This window comes from Artemia sp. Qi Xiang Cuo, chromosome 14, assembly GCF_049724085.1.
Source record: "Artemia sp. Qi Xiang Cuo chromosome 14, ASM4972408v1, whole genome shotgun sequence".
Lineage (NCBI taxonomy): Eukaryota > Metazoa > Arthropoda > Branchiopoda > Anostraca > Artemiidae > Artemia > Artemia sp. Qi Xiang Cuo.
In genome coordinates, this window is record NC_142807.1 from 57713382 (window position 1) to 57730272 (window position 16891).

Consider the following 16891-nt stretch of genomic DNA (forward strand, 5'->3'; position numbering starts at 1 on the left):
CAAGTAAACTGCAAATATTACTCTAGCATTTAGGAGGATTTTGGGAGACAGCATCCTGACTTTTATTTGTTTTGATTTCTTGCACAAACCTCATCTTCTTGATCAAATCCATTTTTTCTACTTTATTAGCAAAATACCCCCAAAAAAGCTTAAACTCAGATGTTGTGGGGGGGATTCTTGGACCTAGTTTTAATTCGATAGGTGTCTAAGATATTCTAGCTGTTGCTCATGGGCCAACAAATTCTGCTTCAATTTTTGTCGAGCACATCCCAGAAGAACTGAGAGACAGAAGCTGCCTTGTGTCATTTAAAAAAAAAGAGTGATATGTCATTTATTACAATTACAGCAAAATTTGTAAATTAGGGAATGATAATTAAATAGTTTAATGTTAATTAAATATAGAATTAAGTTATAAATACAAGAATTAAGGGAGATTTGGAAAGCCCGAGGTCCTTTTCTCGAAATGAGAGTTCGGCCCAGTACAGCTTGTGATAATCATTTTCAAATAATATACAAGCTTGTCTCTTATGCCTTGATCATTTCTAGAAAAAACAAATAAATTTTTCTCGGGGCATCATTGAAACAAAACTATTTCTTACACTCTTTCTAAGGCGTAATAACTTTTAGATAGGGTAGAGATTAGTTCTAGTCTTCTTCTTCTCGCTTTTTACACTCTGGAATTTTGCCTGAGTTACTTCGATATCAATGTCTCCTAGTCAGTGATTAATAACCCAGCCAGTCAGCCGTAAATCAATTTATCAGTGATTTCTAATTCCTTAAAAAGCTAGAGGGTGCTAATTGATTTCAGTTCGACTTACTGAGCATGTGAATTATTACCCTTCTAATTGCTTATAAATATTGCCTATTGCGCCCCCTTAAACGTGATTAATTTAAAAGCTAGCAGGATGTTATTGAAGCAAGGACACCAAAAGGGTGAATTAAGTAGGAACAGCAAGGACCAAAATTCAGGTCTATTTGTCGATATTGTCGTCAATGGTTGAGCATCCCTCTTCAAGAGCATTGCTCACGGAATTGATCCTAAAGATTGACTGTTTAGTTTAAAAGTAAGTCGTAGATTCGTCTTAGAGGAAATATAAAATTTTTGTCAAACAAATAAAGACAAAGCTTGAAAAAGTGGCTTTTCTCAACTACAGCCTTCTAAAAAAAAAGTAAAAAAAAAAAAAAATCAGAGTCTTATCAAGAAGATACTGTTAACGGTTTTGCTAGCAAATTTCATATTATTGAAGTGCAACGCACAATGGTACCCTATCAAATTTTCAACTTTTAGAGCACAACGGAATCTGATTCTTCTCAAAGATTAACGTAAATTCAAAGGCTTTCGAAAGTTTGAGGCTTTCGTTACATTAATCATTTTGTAACGTACTGCGCTGATATTTACTTAAAATGGAACAAAAAATTCAATCCAAGTAAAAAAGCTATGAAATTGATTTTATCTAATACGATTAAAATTAAAGCAGTGACAGCGTGGAACTTGATAATGTTAAAGGTGCAAAAGAAGAACTTTGTTTTTATATAGTGATTTCTATTTTATTTTGTTTTTATCATTTTATTTGTATTTAATTTTTTTCTTATTTTTTTAGTGTTTTTCCTTTTTAATTTATTGTTTTGTATGTTTTCGTTCTAATGAAACAGTTGTTTTTTTAATCATTCGTTTTCCTCTCTATTAATATTGTTGATATTGTACTCCATCTTTTTATTGTGTTTGAGTTGGTAAAACAAACTGGCATGAATGATATCTAACCGAACGAAGCAAGCCAATGTGGTCTAAGAAACTATACTGGAACTAGAAATGCATAGAATAAGTATAATTAGCTAATTTGGCTGCAATAAGCAATGAAAACTTAAATATAGCATAAGTAAGTACCTATAAAAGATAGGTGAATTTATTGCTACCCTTAAGTCTCTAGGTTTTTATTATTTATCATTTAATGTCTTACATTCTTTACATTGTGTGACTATTTTTCAGCCCTCCTGCCAAATGTTCCCTCCCCTCATCCCCAAGATAACTCCTGTGCACGTGTCAGAGTGTGGGTAAAAAGCAGTTTTGTTTTGACTTCTTTTTTTTTCACTTAGCCTATTACAGAAGACGTGGTAGAAGCCCCTTGTCTTTGAAAAAGTTCATCAGGGTTACAGACATAATTGAATTCATGTCTTATCTCAAGATGAGAAAATTTCCCTCAATGTTCCGACTAGAAAGGTAAATATTTTTTCCAGAGATTCTAGTCACGGAATAAAAACACAGCCTTTCCAATCATCGATATCCAAACACTTCCAGTTCCAGTGAGTATTTTCCACCAAGAAAACCTTGGGTGAAAAGGCTTTATCAGAGTGACTTAATGTAATTCAGCTTTCCCTTTAGGTCACTCTTAGAAGAAACGAGAAAAATAAATTCTGGCGTAGATACCAATAGTGAGGAATATTCCCAGACTACTAATAAAAGCGGAGCAGAATATCTCAATTTAAGCTTTAACATCCCCAAGAAATAAACTATCCAGGAATAAACCAAGCGTCACTAAATAAGATAATGCATGTAAAAATTTAAACTCAGGGCATATCTCTGATCCCTTTTACTCTCGGGGCTAGTTCCCAAAAATAAAGGGGTGAGGGGGTTGACAAGTTTTTTTTTATGATTTCTTTTAATGGCGATAACAAAAGTTTAGTTTTTCAAATTCTTGTGGGGGGGGGGGATCTGTTTCCTTCGAGTTTTTTCCAATGTAAATACAATAAAAGCATATTTTTTTTCAAAATCCAGCCCCTTTTGGTACCCCTGCTCTGACTTGAATAGTACGATCCTGGTGGATGCAAGTAGTTTATTTTATCCTTTTTTGAGTTTAAAAGAATTTAATTGTCTCTTGTAAGCAAAAAATCAGCTCAAAATCCGCAAAAATGTGTACACTCTCGCAAACAATTTCCGTTATTGGCAAAATGAAACAATTTTAAATGAAGAATTCTTTGAGCTTTACTATTATATCAAACAGTTCGTGGTAACGAACTGTAAGTAAGGAGCGACCCGGCTCAATGGTAACCGAATCTCTAGAAAACGGGTTTTTGATATCAATAGATACATCAAAAGAATCAGATTTTAATTCTGATTTCAAATATATAAGTTTCATTAAGTTTAATCTTACCCATCAAAAGTTACGTGCCTGAGAAAATTTGGCTGATTTTCGAAAAAAGGGGGAAAGACCCCCTAACAGTTATAGAACCTTAATGAAAATCACACCATCATATTCAGCGTATCAGAGAACCCTACTGTAGAGGTTTCAAGCTCCTATCTACAAAAATTTGGAATTTTGCATTTTTTGCCAGAAGAAAGATCACGGATGCGTGTTTATTTGTTTGTTTGTTTGTGTTTATTTGTTTTTTTTTCCCCAGCGGTGATCGTATCGACCCAGTGGTCCTAGAATATCATAAGAGGGCTTATTAGAACTTAAAACAAAAGTTTTAGTTCCGTTTTTAAGAGTCCAAAAAAAATGGACTACTGGACCCCTTCCCATGCTCATTTTTTTTCCAAAGTCACCCGATCAAAATTTTGAGATAGCCATTTTGTTCAACATGGTCGAAAATATGATATAAATGTCTTTTAGAATGACTTGATCCCCCAAAGTCCCCAGGGGGAGGGCTGAAAGTTATGAACTTTACTCAATGTTAACATATAGTATTGGTTATTGGGAAGTATACAGACTTTTTCAGAGGAGATTTTTTCTGGTAGGTGGGGGAAGGAGAGGGTCGGGGGCTATATGGAAGGATCTTTCCATGAAGGAAGTTTTCATGGGGGAAGGGACATTGCTATGAAGGGGGCGCCGGATTTCCCAGAATTATTAAAGAAAAAGATCAGGAATTAAATAAAAAAAAACAAGTTTTTCAACTGATCAACTGATTGTTATTAAGAGGTCATTTTTAAAGAACTGGAAAAAAAATTCGAACTATAGTTTAAAGAGCAGGGTATTGACTAGGGGGCGAACCCCCTAATATACGCGTTAAAATTTTATGAATATAGAAGTTCGTTACGTAAGTTAATTCTAAGTTACGTATATTTATTACCAATAAAAACGTTCGTAAATAAAATTAAACAAGTTTCGAGAAAGCCATTTAACCAAATATAATATGCAAAATTTGTTTTAATTATTCATGTACGGTGAGCCAAAATCAAAACCTGCATTAATTCAAAAACGTTCAAAAATTAAATAAAAAAAACCAGTTTTTTAAACTGAAAGTAAGGAGCGACATTAAAACTTAAAACGAACAGAAATTATTCCGTATATGAAGGGGGCTGTCCCCTCCTCAACGCCTCGCTCTTTACGCTAATGTTTGACTTTCTCACAACTCTATTTTTCTAAACAATAAAAAAACTTTAGTGTAAAGAGCGAGGCGTTGAGGAGGGGACAGCCCCCTTCATATACGGAATAATTTCTGTTCGTTTTAAGTTTTAATGTCGCTCCTTACTTTCAGTTTAAAAAACTTGTTTTTTTTATTTAATTTATATAAAGAGTATCACCTTGGTCGGATTACTGTAGGTCTTGAATCCTTTATTTCTTGAAAAAGAAAGGGTTTTACCATCATTTTATTCCTGTCACATTTTATTACTGTCACAAACATAATGCAAAATTAGATTTCCCGTTTAGGATAGATAGATAGATAGATATTTATTGCAACAAAAGCCGCTTTAGGCCATGGCAAAAGCAATGAAAATAAAAAATGACACAAAATAAAAGCACCTGACAATAACACACATAACAAAAATAGTACAAAACAATAACCATTAAATCCATAACAATTGCTTATTTTGTAGCAATTGTAGCAACAATTGCTTATTGCTTATTTATATTTTGTTTTCCTATACAAAACTTATTTTGTGGAAAAAGTTTTTTAAATTAATTTCTGTTCGTTTTATATTGACATATTCTTTTCAGGGAAAAAGAAAATAATACTTTAAATCTTTTCGTTTTTTAAGACTTTATAGTTTGGTTTGCTATTTGTATGCTGGAGAAAAATTTTCAGCAATTTTTAACAACATACACCTGTTGGGGTTCCACCTCTGTTTCTTTTCCTTTCAGATAAATGACCTTTTTTCTTTTTCTTAATTACATTTGCTTATAGTATAACTTCAAAAGACAGGTTAAATTCCCGTTACTAAGCGATAGTGATTTTGCAATAGGTAAGCTTTGAACCAAGAATTATTTTTTATACTTCCTGGTTTGGGAGTCATTGAAAGATAAATCTAAGAGTTAGAATTGGGTTTGAATGGGGATGTAGCTGATTGGCTGGGCCAAGCAGAGGTCCACCCATATGAACAGTGGTGTGTAAAATATTATTATTTTCTAATCTATGTTTTGACCCCGTTTGGGGAAAGAGTGTGCGTTTTGACCCCGTTTGGGGAAGGATATTTCTGTTGTTATATGTGACCCTTTTGGAAGAATAAAAGTAAGGTATTTTCTACAAACTGTGTACTATTTTCCGTAACCCAGGCAGGGTAGGAATAGATCTACAAGGTACCGTCATTATTATATTGACAGGGACGTTTGTTACCTCCAAGGAGAGAGTTAAGAGATTTTCTAGCCGTAGCCCAAGGCGGGTACGTTTGGCTTTAGAAAGTGGCTATTTGACCACTCGATCGCGTTACCATACCCTGGGACAGGGTATACTGTAAATAGGGTAGTACCAAACCCGATATTTGCAGAACCGGTGTGGTAGACACGGGCATAGCATTATAATTTGGGGCCAGGGCTTTCCCCTCCAATAAGTGGTGACACCCGTATATTACCACGCCAGTGGCTTTGTGGCCTACCATTATAACACTGGTGGCAAAACACCACGAACAGTGGTGCCAGCGGTAGCTAGCACTACAAACAACACCCTTTTAAAAATCTGGACACAAATAGTTCTGTTTAATTTAGTTTCAAACCTCCTCTAGTTGACCTGCAATGGAAAACTGGATACCATTCGCAAAAAAACTGTTTAATTTCTCTGATAGATTGGATACACTTACGCTATTTTGATTTGGTTAAATATTAAGAGCAGAAATGGGAGGGTTGGCGGGGGAGGGTGGGCGGGGGAGGGCGGAAGGAGGATTAGTTGCCCTCAAATCACTTTCGACTATTAAAAATGGCAAACGCCCTTCCTATTTTCAATCGAATGAGCCCTTTTCGAAGTTCACACGGCAACTCCTTCGATACGAAGTGCCCTGGTCTATTCAACAACAACAACAAAAAATAATACATTATACCCACTTCGATCTTTACTATAAAAAAGTCAAGCCTTCCAATCACTTTCGACTATTAAAAAGGGAACTAGACCTTCCGATTTCCAATCGAATGAGCCCTTTTGGAAACGAAAACGCTTACTATAAACACCTTATATGCCCCCAGGCCAGAAATTACAACCCATACCCATAGTCTGTTAGGGGGGTTGTCATCCTCTAAGACCGAATTTCCAGAAATTTCAACTACGTTAAACAACATAGCTACCCAAAATTTTGATTGGATGTGTTTGGGGAAATGGTGGGCGTCAGAGGGGTGTTAGTCGCCTTCCAATCACTTTCGACTATTAAAAAGGGCACAAGCCACTCCAATTTCCAATTGAATGAGCCCTTTTCGAAGTTTCTACGACAGCTTCTTCGATACGAAGTGCCCTGCTCTAAAGGAAAAAATTAATAAATAATACATTGTGCCAACATCGTTCTTATATTCCCCCAGGGCATAACTTAAAACCCTTGCCCTGAGGGTTGTGAGGGAGTGTCCTCCTCTTTACTTAGTCCCCGTTTCTTGTCTCGTTCTCAAGTGTCCCCGTTCTTAACTTAGGCAGCACAATCCTGCTGCCTATGATTTTTACAAAAAATTTCTATGTAAACCTTATATGCCCCCAGGGCATAACTTACAACCCTTTTACTAAGGGCTCTGAGTGGGTTATCATCCTAAAAAACCTAATTTCCGGAACGTTCAACTACGTTGAACAAAATGAATATCTCAAAATTTTAATTGAATGTGTTTTGGAAAATGGTGGGCGTGAGAGGGACGTTAGTCGCTGTCCAGTCACTTTCAACTATTAAAAAAGGCACTAGCCCTTTCAATTTCCAATTGAATGAGCCCTTTTGAAGTTTCTACGACAACCCTTTCAATAAAACTTTATATGCCCCAGGGCATAACCTAAAACCCTTGCCCTGAGGGCTGTGGGGGGAGGGTTTGTAATCCTTAAAAACCTAATTTCCAAAACTTTCAACTACGTTGAATAAAATGGCTATCTAAAAATTTTGATTGGATGGGTTTGGGGAAAAGGTGGGCGTGAAAGCGGGGTTAGTTGCCCTCAAATCACTTTCGACTATGAAAAAGGTACTAGCCTTTTAAATTTCAAATCGAATCAGCCCCTTTTCAAGTTTCTACTAAAAAGATTTAAATAAAAAACCTTAAATGCTTCCAGGGTATAACTTAAATTCTTTGGCCTGATGGTTGTGGGAGTATCCTTCTCAAAAATATATTTTCAATCTCGAATTAAACAATCTTAAAACCATAGGCATCCTAACTAATGAGAGTGGATACGGTCTCGGGACGGATAGGCGTGGGGGGGGGGGGGGCTAGTTGCCCTCCAATCCCTTTAGACTATTAAAAGGATACTATCCCTTCAAATTTCCGATCGAATGAGCCTGTTTTTAAGTTTTTACGACAACGCCTTCTATAAAAACCTTATATGCCCCCAGGGCATAACTTAAAACCCTTAACCAGAGGCGGACTGGACCGGGGGGCAAGGGGGCAATTGCCCCCTAGGCCAGTCAGTTTTGGGCCCTTTAGGGCCGGTCGTTTATTTTTTTTCTAAGTACAAAAATTCAGTTGACATAATTTTCAACAAAAAATTCCGCTTGACAATTTTTCGGCTGTGTTATTGTAGGCCTACATGCAGATTTAGCGTAGATACCAGCATCCTGCCCTAGGAAGGGAAGGATGCTGGTGTCAAACAGGTTTGTTCTTGGGCTGAAATCTGATAAACACAACCTGGAGGTTGTCACTTGACTCAGGTTGGATTTTATGTGTGTTACTACGACGCACTGACTGCGTGCCCTAATCCGTTACAAGCTAGTAGGAGAGTCAGTCCATACTGGAGCGTCAACCGTCAAGGTGTTCTGTCGTCCTAAGTAAAGGGATTTAAGCTTATAAAAAGCGTAACATTTTGGCTATTGCGTTCATCAGATTTAAACTTGTGAGAATATGGACGAGATGACTGAGGGAAAAGTTAAGGGAGGTGCGGTAAACTGAAGCGAAGAAAGGAACTTTCCGAGGCTGGAAGAGACCTAAGACAGAGAAAGCTAACATTTATATGGAGAACTAACGTCAGAACTAACTAACTCTTGATTACTTAGGGGGCAGATCTTGATATCAAAGAGCATGTCAGTCTATTGAGGCTGCAGCCACTATACCATTTATATTGGCACGATTATTGATCAAATTAGTTTCTAGGCGACCACAGCTCGGACAGAGCCCAACCCATTCGAGGTTCATTGAGTTGACCCTATGATTTATTGTTGCCTCGGTTTAACTTTCGTGTTTTTACGGCATTTCTTTCTAGTCTCGGGAGATTAGGCCTGACCAAACGACGCCTAAAAAGATAGATTTTTTTTTTGTTCGGCAATTTTTTCAGATTTCGCTTTCAGAAAAAAAGGTCAATGGTCGGATCGGATTTTTTCACAGTCCTTGGATTTTGGAGATATCCAATCCAATCATTGAACCGTGATAAAACGTGGTTTTTGTTGGTGGATGGTCGAACAGTGAATTTGAACCAGTTCGGGGTTCAATACCTGCTATATTTTACAAAATTCTTGAGAAATTCACCCTACCTTGGCTGCTTGTATGCATGGGTGTTGTTATGCTTATATTCCATTTTTTAGAACTACATCGAAGAAGCACACAACATCGAACCAGTTGCAACAGAGGGGGAGCCAACATCGTCAAATACTGCAACGCCTTCCGGAGCAGTGGAGCCAGTAGCAGAGCTTGGAGGAATCTATACCGTATCCGAGCCAAACTGGAAGTGGTGGTGACTCAGACGCGAAGCTAGCTGATGATGAACCACCTGTGCCAAAAAGCGTGTCCATTTCCTACTCTTTACCGCCGAATTCGACACTAGCTCAGAAATTAAATTCATGAGGTCACATCTGTTCCAAGCGACACCCCCTCAAATAGAAAAGACTAGATTTAACTTGACTTCGATTTACAACCGGAAACCCACCACCGGTTCCGTCTCACGATCCTGGGTTACTCTTGAAACTAGAAAAAATGACAGTAAAAATAATTCTTTGTAGCATATGCATTCTGTTTTTCGACGGAAAGTCGCTGTTTGTTTCTAGGTTCCCCAATTTTAGGCATTCCCGTGAGAAAATCCAGGCACATGGAAAAGGCGAAAGGTCAAGTCACTGTGGCTCAAGCAAACGCTCAAGCTGAAAATTGCCGAGACATTGGATGTTATATAAAAACTGCTACGGCCAGTAAACTGAATCTTGCAAAACATTAAAGAACTGAATGTCCTTTTCGAGGTCCCGAAGCTGTAGGGGAGAAAAGGATTACCTTTTAGAGCACACGACGATCAGGAGAGACTTGAGCTTCTAGCAAAGCACATAAACCACGAAAACACTTGAAAAATGACGCCCCTCTTAAGCAGCATCTGGAAAAAGCAATAGAGGATAGCAGCAAAATTACATCTAACATAGATGCGAGCAGGAAAGCCGGAGACGCAGCTAAGGATCGTGGCTCACTCGTCACTTTTCTTTCTAAGACGACTGTCCAGAGAGTGATAAGGAGCATTTTGAAATACATGTGGAGAGCTACAGTGAACGAAATCGGTGAACAAAGGTATAACATCCAAATGAACACAATTCAGGACCCTGGGCTTGTGGACCAGGCTTCTATCGTGTTAAGATATTTGAAAGATGAAGAAATTCACGAGCGGCTCTTTGCTACCTTACCTGTTCAAATTTTCAGCGGCAAGGGTATGAGCAAACTTTTACAAGCCTAGATCAAAGAGCATGGACTTAATTACGAAAGGATAGCTGGGAAATCGTTTGACGGTGCTTCTAACATGAGGGGCGAGTTTAAAGGACTTTGTTCTCACATTAAAAGCCACATTCCAGAGTCAGTTTATATTTGGTGCTACAGCCACGATCTAAACCTTTGCGTCGTTGATTGTTGCGCTGCAACAAAGGCGAGGAATCTTCGGCGGCATCAAGAGAATTTCATGTTTCTTTGCTGAGTTATCCAAACGAAGTGACAACAAGTAGAGAACACAGAAGAAAGACAGTCAAAATTGAAAAGGTTACAGAAAATTGGTGAAACTTGTTGGTGGGCGAAAGAGAAGTCGCTTGTTTGGATGTTTTCCGGTGACAATTGCCTGTATTTAGATTCAGTGCATGTTTTTTCCTCGGTGAAAAACAACAGTTCTTTCGATTCAAAAACTGCATCTGAAACCCACTTACTGCTGAGTAAGCTTACAGAGTACAAACTAATCCTAACCGCTCACTTGTTTATGCTGTATTTGAAGTCATTGGCTCTATTTCAAGGTATCTCCAGGACAAAAGGATTGGACTTCCTGACGGCCTGGAATATGTTTGATAAAGAAAGAAAGAATCTAGAGAGCATTTTCTTCTAAAGCGTCAAAGAAAACGCCTCCAAGATCGTGCCAAAGATCCAGGGCCTTCTAGAGGCCAGCTTGAAAATAGGTCAGAGCTACCAGCTCTTCGCGTTGCCAAGAAAAATGCATGTCAGAAGAAACAGTAAAATATTTTCGTTCTGAAGATTCGGAAGAGCGATTTCAAGTGTTCAGGTTAGTAATTGATCAATTACTAGATCAAATAACAACGAGCCTAAAAGGAAGATTTTCAGACAACAAATAGCTTATTTCCCACGTATATTTCTGGCAGCCCACCACGTTCAGCCTTGTACGTTGAGGTGAAATGCCAGAGTCGGCCCTTCGAAACGTTGCAGGGATGGTGATGGTTTCTCATGACGATTTTAGGTCAGAGCTGAAAAGCTTTGCCTCAGTTTACGACGAAATTATTAGCACGGGTCGTAAAAATAGCAGGGATTGGTCTGGTGCAGAGTGTGCAGCAACTGCATAATTTACGCGTATCGGCTGCTATTAAGGCTCTATCTATGCTCATCAGCTTACACCTTAGTTTTTCTGGCCTATGAATATCTGCTGACGCTTTCGTTTTCTGACGTCTGCTGTGAAGGATCCTTCACCAAGCTGATGCTCATTCAGACAAGATTAAGAACTACAATATCAGATGATCTCTTGGAATCATTCATGATTATATCATGGGAGTGGGAGCTGCTCGATTTAGTGCAGTTTGAAGGTAATTTAGAAGACGTGAAAAGAGATTCGAAGACTTCAATATCGCTTTTATCAGTGCAGTAGTTTTTTCTCTTTTAGTTCAGTTATTTTGTTTTGTATCTGATCAAGATATATATTTTGTGTTCTGATGGAAAATTGAAAACTCTCAGTGGTGTTAAACATCCTTCTGAAGTGGGAAAATACCATGAATGTTCTTTGGCCTAGACGAAAGCTGAAAATGCTGGACGAAAGCTGAAAATTTTAACAGCTGAAAATCCAATGGCGCTTTTTCCTTTTGTGTGAAAAGCTGAGCAACACCGAGTACAACAAAGCATCAAGGAGATTCGGCACAAAAAATGATTAGTGGCATCTGTCCTCTTCCTACTGTAAGCCTATGTTTACTTAGCGGGTAATACTCATTTGCCCTGCGGTGCAAGCTCGGACAGAGCCCCACCCATTCGAGGTTCTTTGAGTTGACCCTATGAGTTATTGCTGCCTCGGTTTAAATTTCATGTTTTTACGGCATTTCTTTCTAGTCTGGGGAGATTAGGCCTTTCTGATTAACCCCCCCCCCCCCCAAAAAAAAATCAAACAAATTCCTTCTATAAGGAAGGCCATAGGTGGGGCCGCTCAACACAAATGCCCCCTTAGCTTTTCGCTCCCAGTCCGTCTCTGCCTTTAACCTGAGGGTTGTGGGGGAGTGTCCTCCTAAAAAACATATTTTCTATCTGGAAATCAACTGCGCTAAACAAAAAGGCTATCTTAAAATTTTTGTCGGATGTATTTGGGGGAATGATGGGCGTGGGGGTGGGGCCAGTTGCCCTCTAATCCCTGTCGACTATTAAAAAGGGCACTAGCCCTTGAATTACCAATCGAATGAGCCTTCTATAAAAACCTTATATGCCCCCAGGGCATAATTTAAAACCCTTGCCCTGAGGGTTTTGGGGGAGTGTCCTCCTCAAAAATATATTTTCTATCTGGAAGTCAACTACGCTGAACAAAATAGTTATCTCAAAATTTTGATTGGATGTGTTTGGAGGAATGATGGGCGTGGGAGGGGGGGCTAGTTGTCCTCCATTCACTTTCGATGTTAAAAAGGGCACTAGACCTTTGAATCTCCAATCAAATGAGCCTGTTTTGAAGTTTCTACGACAACGTCTTCTATAAAAACCTTATATGTCCCCAGGGCATAACTTAAAACCCTTGCCCTGAGGGTTGTGGGGGAGTGTTCACCTCAAAACATATTTTATATCTGATAAATCAACTATGCTGAACAAAATGGCTATCTCAAAATTTCGATTGGATGTGTTTGGGGAAATGATGGGCGTGGGGGGGGGGGCTAGTTGCCCTCTAATTCCTTTCGACTATTGAAAAGGGCACTAGCCCTTGTAATTTTCAATCGAATGAGCCATTTTTGAAGTTTTTACGACAACGCCTTCTATAAAAAACCTTATAGGCCCCCAGGGCATAACTTAAACCTGAGGGTTGTGGAGGAGTGTCCTCCTCAAAAACAAATTTTCTATTTGGAAATCAACTACGCTGAACAAAATTGCTATCTCAAAATTTTTATTGGATGGGTTTGGGGGAATAACGGGCGTGGGGGGGGGCTAGTTGCCCTCTAATCCCTTTTGAGTATTAATAAGGGCCCTAGCCCTTTGAATTTACAATCGAATGAGGCTTTTTTGAAGTTTCTACGACAACGCCTTCTATAAAAATCTTATATGCCCCCAGGGCATCATTTAAAACACTTGCCCTGAGAGTTGTTGGGGAGTGTCCTACTTAAAAACATATTTTCTATATGGGAATCAACTACTCTGAACAAAATGGCTATCTCAAAATTTTGATTGGATGTGTTTGGAGGAATGATGGGCGTGGGGGGGGGGGCTATTTGTCCTCCAATCAATTTTGACTATTGAAAAGGTACTAACCCTTCGAATTTCCAATCGAATGAGATTATTTTGAAGTTTCTACGACAACGCCTTCTAAAAAAAACTTTATATGTCGCCAGGGCATAACTTAAAACCCTTGCCCTGAGGGTTGTAGGGGAGTGTCCTCCTTAAAAACCTATATTATATCTGGAAATCAACTACGCAGAACAAAATGGCTATCTCAAAATTTCGATTGGATGTATTTGGGGAAATGATGGGCGTGGAAGGGCTAGTTGCCCTCCAATCACTTTCGACTATGAAAAAGGATACTAGCCCTTCGAATTTCCAATCGAATGGGCTGTTTTGAAGTTTCTACGGCAACACCTTCTATAAAAACCTTATATATCCCCCAGGGCGTAACTTGAAACTGCTGCCCGAGGGTTGTGGGGGAGTGTTCTCCTCAAAACATATTTTCTATCTGGAAATCAACTACGCTGAACAAAATGGCAATCTTAAAATTTTGATTGGATGTGTTTGGAGGAATGATGGGTGGGGGGGGATAGTTATCCTCCAATCATTTTCGACTATTAAAAAGGGTACTAGCCCTTCGAATTTCCAATCGAATGAGCCTGTTTTGAAGTTTCTACGACAACGCCTTCTATAAAAACCTTATATGTCCCTAGGGCATAACTTAAAACCCTTGCCCTGAGGGTTGTGGGGGAGTGTCGTCCTCAAAAATATATTTTCCATTTGGAAATCTACTACGCTGAACAAGATGGCTATCTAAAAATTTTTATTGGATGTGTTTGGGGAAATGATTGGCGTGGAGACGGGGGGGCTAGTTGCCCTCCAATCACTTTCGACTAATAAAAATGGCACTATCCCTTTGAATTTCCAATCAAATGAGCCTTTTTGAAGTTTCTACGACAACACCTTCTACAAAAACCTTATATGCCCCCAGGGCATAACTTAATACCCTTGCCCTGAGGGTTGTGGGGGAGTGTCCTCCTCAAAAACATATTTTCAATGTGGAAATCAACTACGCTTAACAAAATGGGTATCTCAAAATTTTGATTGGATGTGTTTGGAGGAATGATGGGCGTGGAGGGGGGGGGGCTAACTGTCCTCCAATCATTTTCGACTATTAAAAAGGGTACTAGCCCTTCGAATTTCCAATCGAATGAGCCTGTTTTGAAGTTTCTACGACAACCCCTTATTTAAAAACAAAATGGCTATCTCAAAATTTTGATTGGATGTGTTTGGGGAAATGATGGGCGTGTGGGGGCTAGTTGCCTTCCAATCACTTTCTACTATTAAAAGGACCGTAGCTCTTCAAGTTTCCAATCGAATTAGCCATTTTTGAGGTTTCGACGACAACTCCTTCTATAAAAACTTTATATGTCCCCAGGGCATAACTTAAAACCCTTGCCCTGAGGGTTGTGGGGGAGTGTCCTCCTCAAAAATATATTTTCTATCTGGAAATCAGCTACTCTGAACAAAACGGCTATCCCAAAATTTTGATTGGATGTGTTTGGATAAATGATGGGCGTGGGGGGCTAGTTGCCCTCTAATCACTTTAGACTATTAAAAAGGGCACTAGCCCTTTGAATTTCGAATCGAATGAGCCTTTTTTTTAAGTTTCTACGACAACGCCTTCTATAAAAACCTTATATGCCTCCCGGGCGTAACTTAAAACCCTTGCCCCGAGGGTTGTGGGAGAGTGTCCTCCTCAAAAATTTATTTTCTATCTGGAAATCAACTACGCTGAACAAAATGGCAATCTCAAAATTTTGATAGGATGTGTTTGGGGGAATGATGGGCGTGGGGGGCTAGTTGCCCTCTAATCAATTTAGACTATTAAAAAGGGTACTAGCCCTTCAAATTTCCAATCGAATGAGCCTGTTTTGAAGTTTCTAAGACAACGCCTTCTATAAAAACTTATATGTCTCCAGGGCATAACTTAAAACCCTTGCCCTAAGGGTTGTGGTGGAGTGTCCTCCTCAAAAACATATTTTCTATCTGGAAATCAACTACGCGGAACAAAATGGCTATCTCAAAATTTTGATTGGATGTGTTTGGGGAAATGAGGGGCGTGGGGGTGGGGGGGGCAGTTAACCTATCCAATAACTTTCGAATATTAAAAAGGGCAATAGCCCTTTGAATTTCCAATCGAATGAGTCTTTTTTGAAGTTTGTACGACAACACCTTCTATAAAACCCTTATATGCCCCCAGGGCATAACTTAAAACCCTTGCCCCGAGGGTTGTCGGGGAACGCCCTCCTCAAAAATATATTTTCTATCAGGAAATCAACTACGTTGAACAAAATAGCTATCTCAAAATTTTGATTGGATGTTTTTGGGATAATGATGGGCGTGGGGGGATATCTGCCCTCGAATCCCTTTCGACTATTAAAAAGGGCACTAGCCCTTTGAATTTCCAATCGAATCAGCCTTTTTTGAAGTTTCTACGACAAAGCCTTCTATAAAAAACCTTATATGCCCCCAGGGCATAATTTAAAACCCTTGCCCTGAGGGTTAAGGGGGAGGGTCCTCTTCAAAAACATATTTTCTATCTGGAAATCATCTACGCTGAACAAAATGGCCATCTCAAAATTTTGATTGGATGTGCTTGGGGAAATGATGGGCGAGGGGGGCTAGTTGCCCTCCAATCACTTTAGACTATTAAAAAGGATACTAGCCCTTCAAATTTTCAATCGAATGAGCCTGTTTTGAAGTTTCTACGACAACGCCTTCTATAAAAAAAACTTATGTGTCCTTAGGGCATAACTGAAAACCCTTGCCCTAAGGGTTGTGGGGGAGTGTCCTCCTCAAAAACATATTTTCTCTCTGGAAATCAACTACGCTGAACAAAATGGCCATCTCAAAATTTTGATTGGACGTGTTTGGAGGAATGATGGGCGTGGGGGGGGGATAGTTGTCCTCCAATCACTTTCGACTATTAAAAAGGGCAATAGCCCTTTGAATTTCCAATCGAATGAGCCTTTTTTGAAGTTTGTACGACAACGCCTTCTATAAAACCCTTATATGCCCCCAGGGCATAACTTAAAACCCTTGCCCCGAGGGTTGTGGGGGAATGTCCTCCTCAAAAAGATATTTTCTATCGGGAAATCAATTACTCTGAAAAAAATGGCTATCTCAAAATTTTGATTGGATGTGTTTGGAGGAATGATGGGCATGGGGGGGGAGCTAGTTGTCCTCTAATCACTTTTGACTTTTAAAAAGGTACTAGCCCTTCGAATTTCCAAGCAAATAAGCCTGTTTTGAAGTTTCTACGACAACGCCTTCTAAAAAATCTTTATATGTCCCCAGGGCATAACTTAAAACCCTTGCCCTGAGGGTTGTAGGGGAGTGTACTCCTCAAAAACATATATTTTATCGGGAAATCAACTACGCAGAACAAAATGGCTATCTCAAAATTTCGATTGGATGTGTTTGGGGAAATGATGGGCGTGGGGGGCTAGTTGCCCTCCAATCACTTTTGACTGTTAAAAAGGGTACTAGCCCTTCGAATTTTCAATCGAATGGGCTGTTTTGAAGTTTCTACGGCAACACCTTCTATAAAAACCTTATATCCCCCCAGAGCGTAACTTAAAACCCTTGCCCTAAGGTTCTGGGGGAGTATCCTCCTCAAAAGCATATTTTCTATCTGGAAATCTACTACTCTGAAC

At 39.2% G+C, this 16891-nt stretch overlaps 1 protein-coding gene across 1 annotated transcript in view; it reads right to left on the bottom strand.

Annotated features, from left to right (window-relative positions):
- LOC148944688 (protein SSUH2 homolog) overlaps positions 1 to 16891 on the bottom strand; it is a 265586-nt gene that overhangs the window by 76729 nt on the left and 171966 nt on the right. The gene's annotated exons all lie outside the window — the stretch shown is intronic.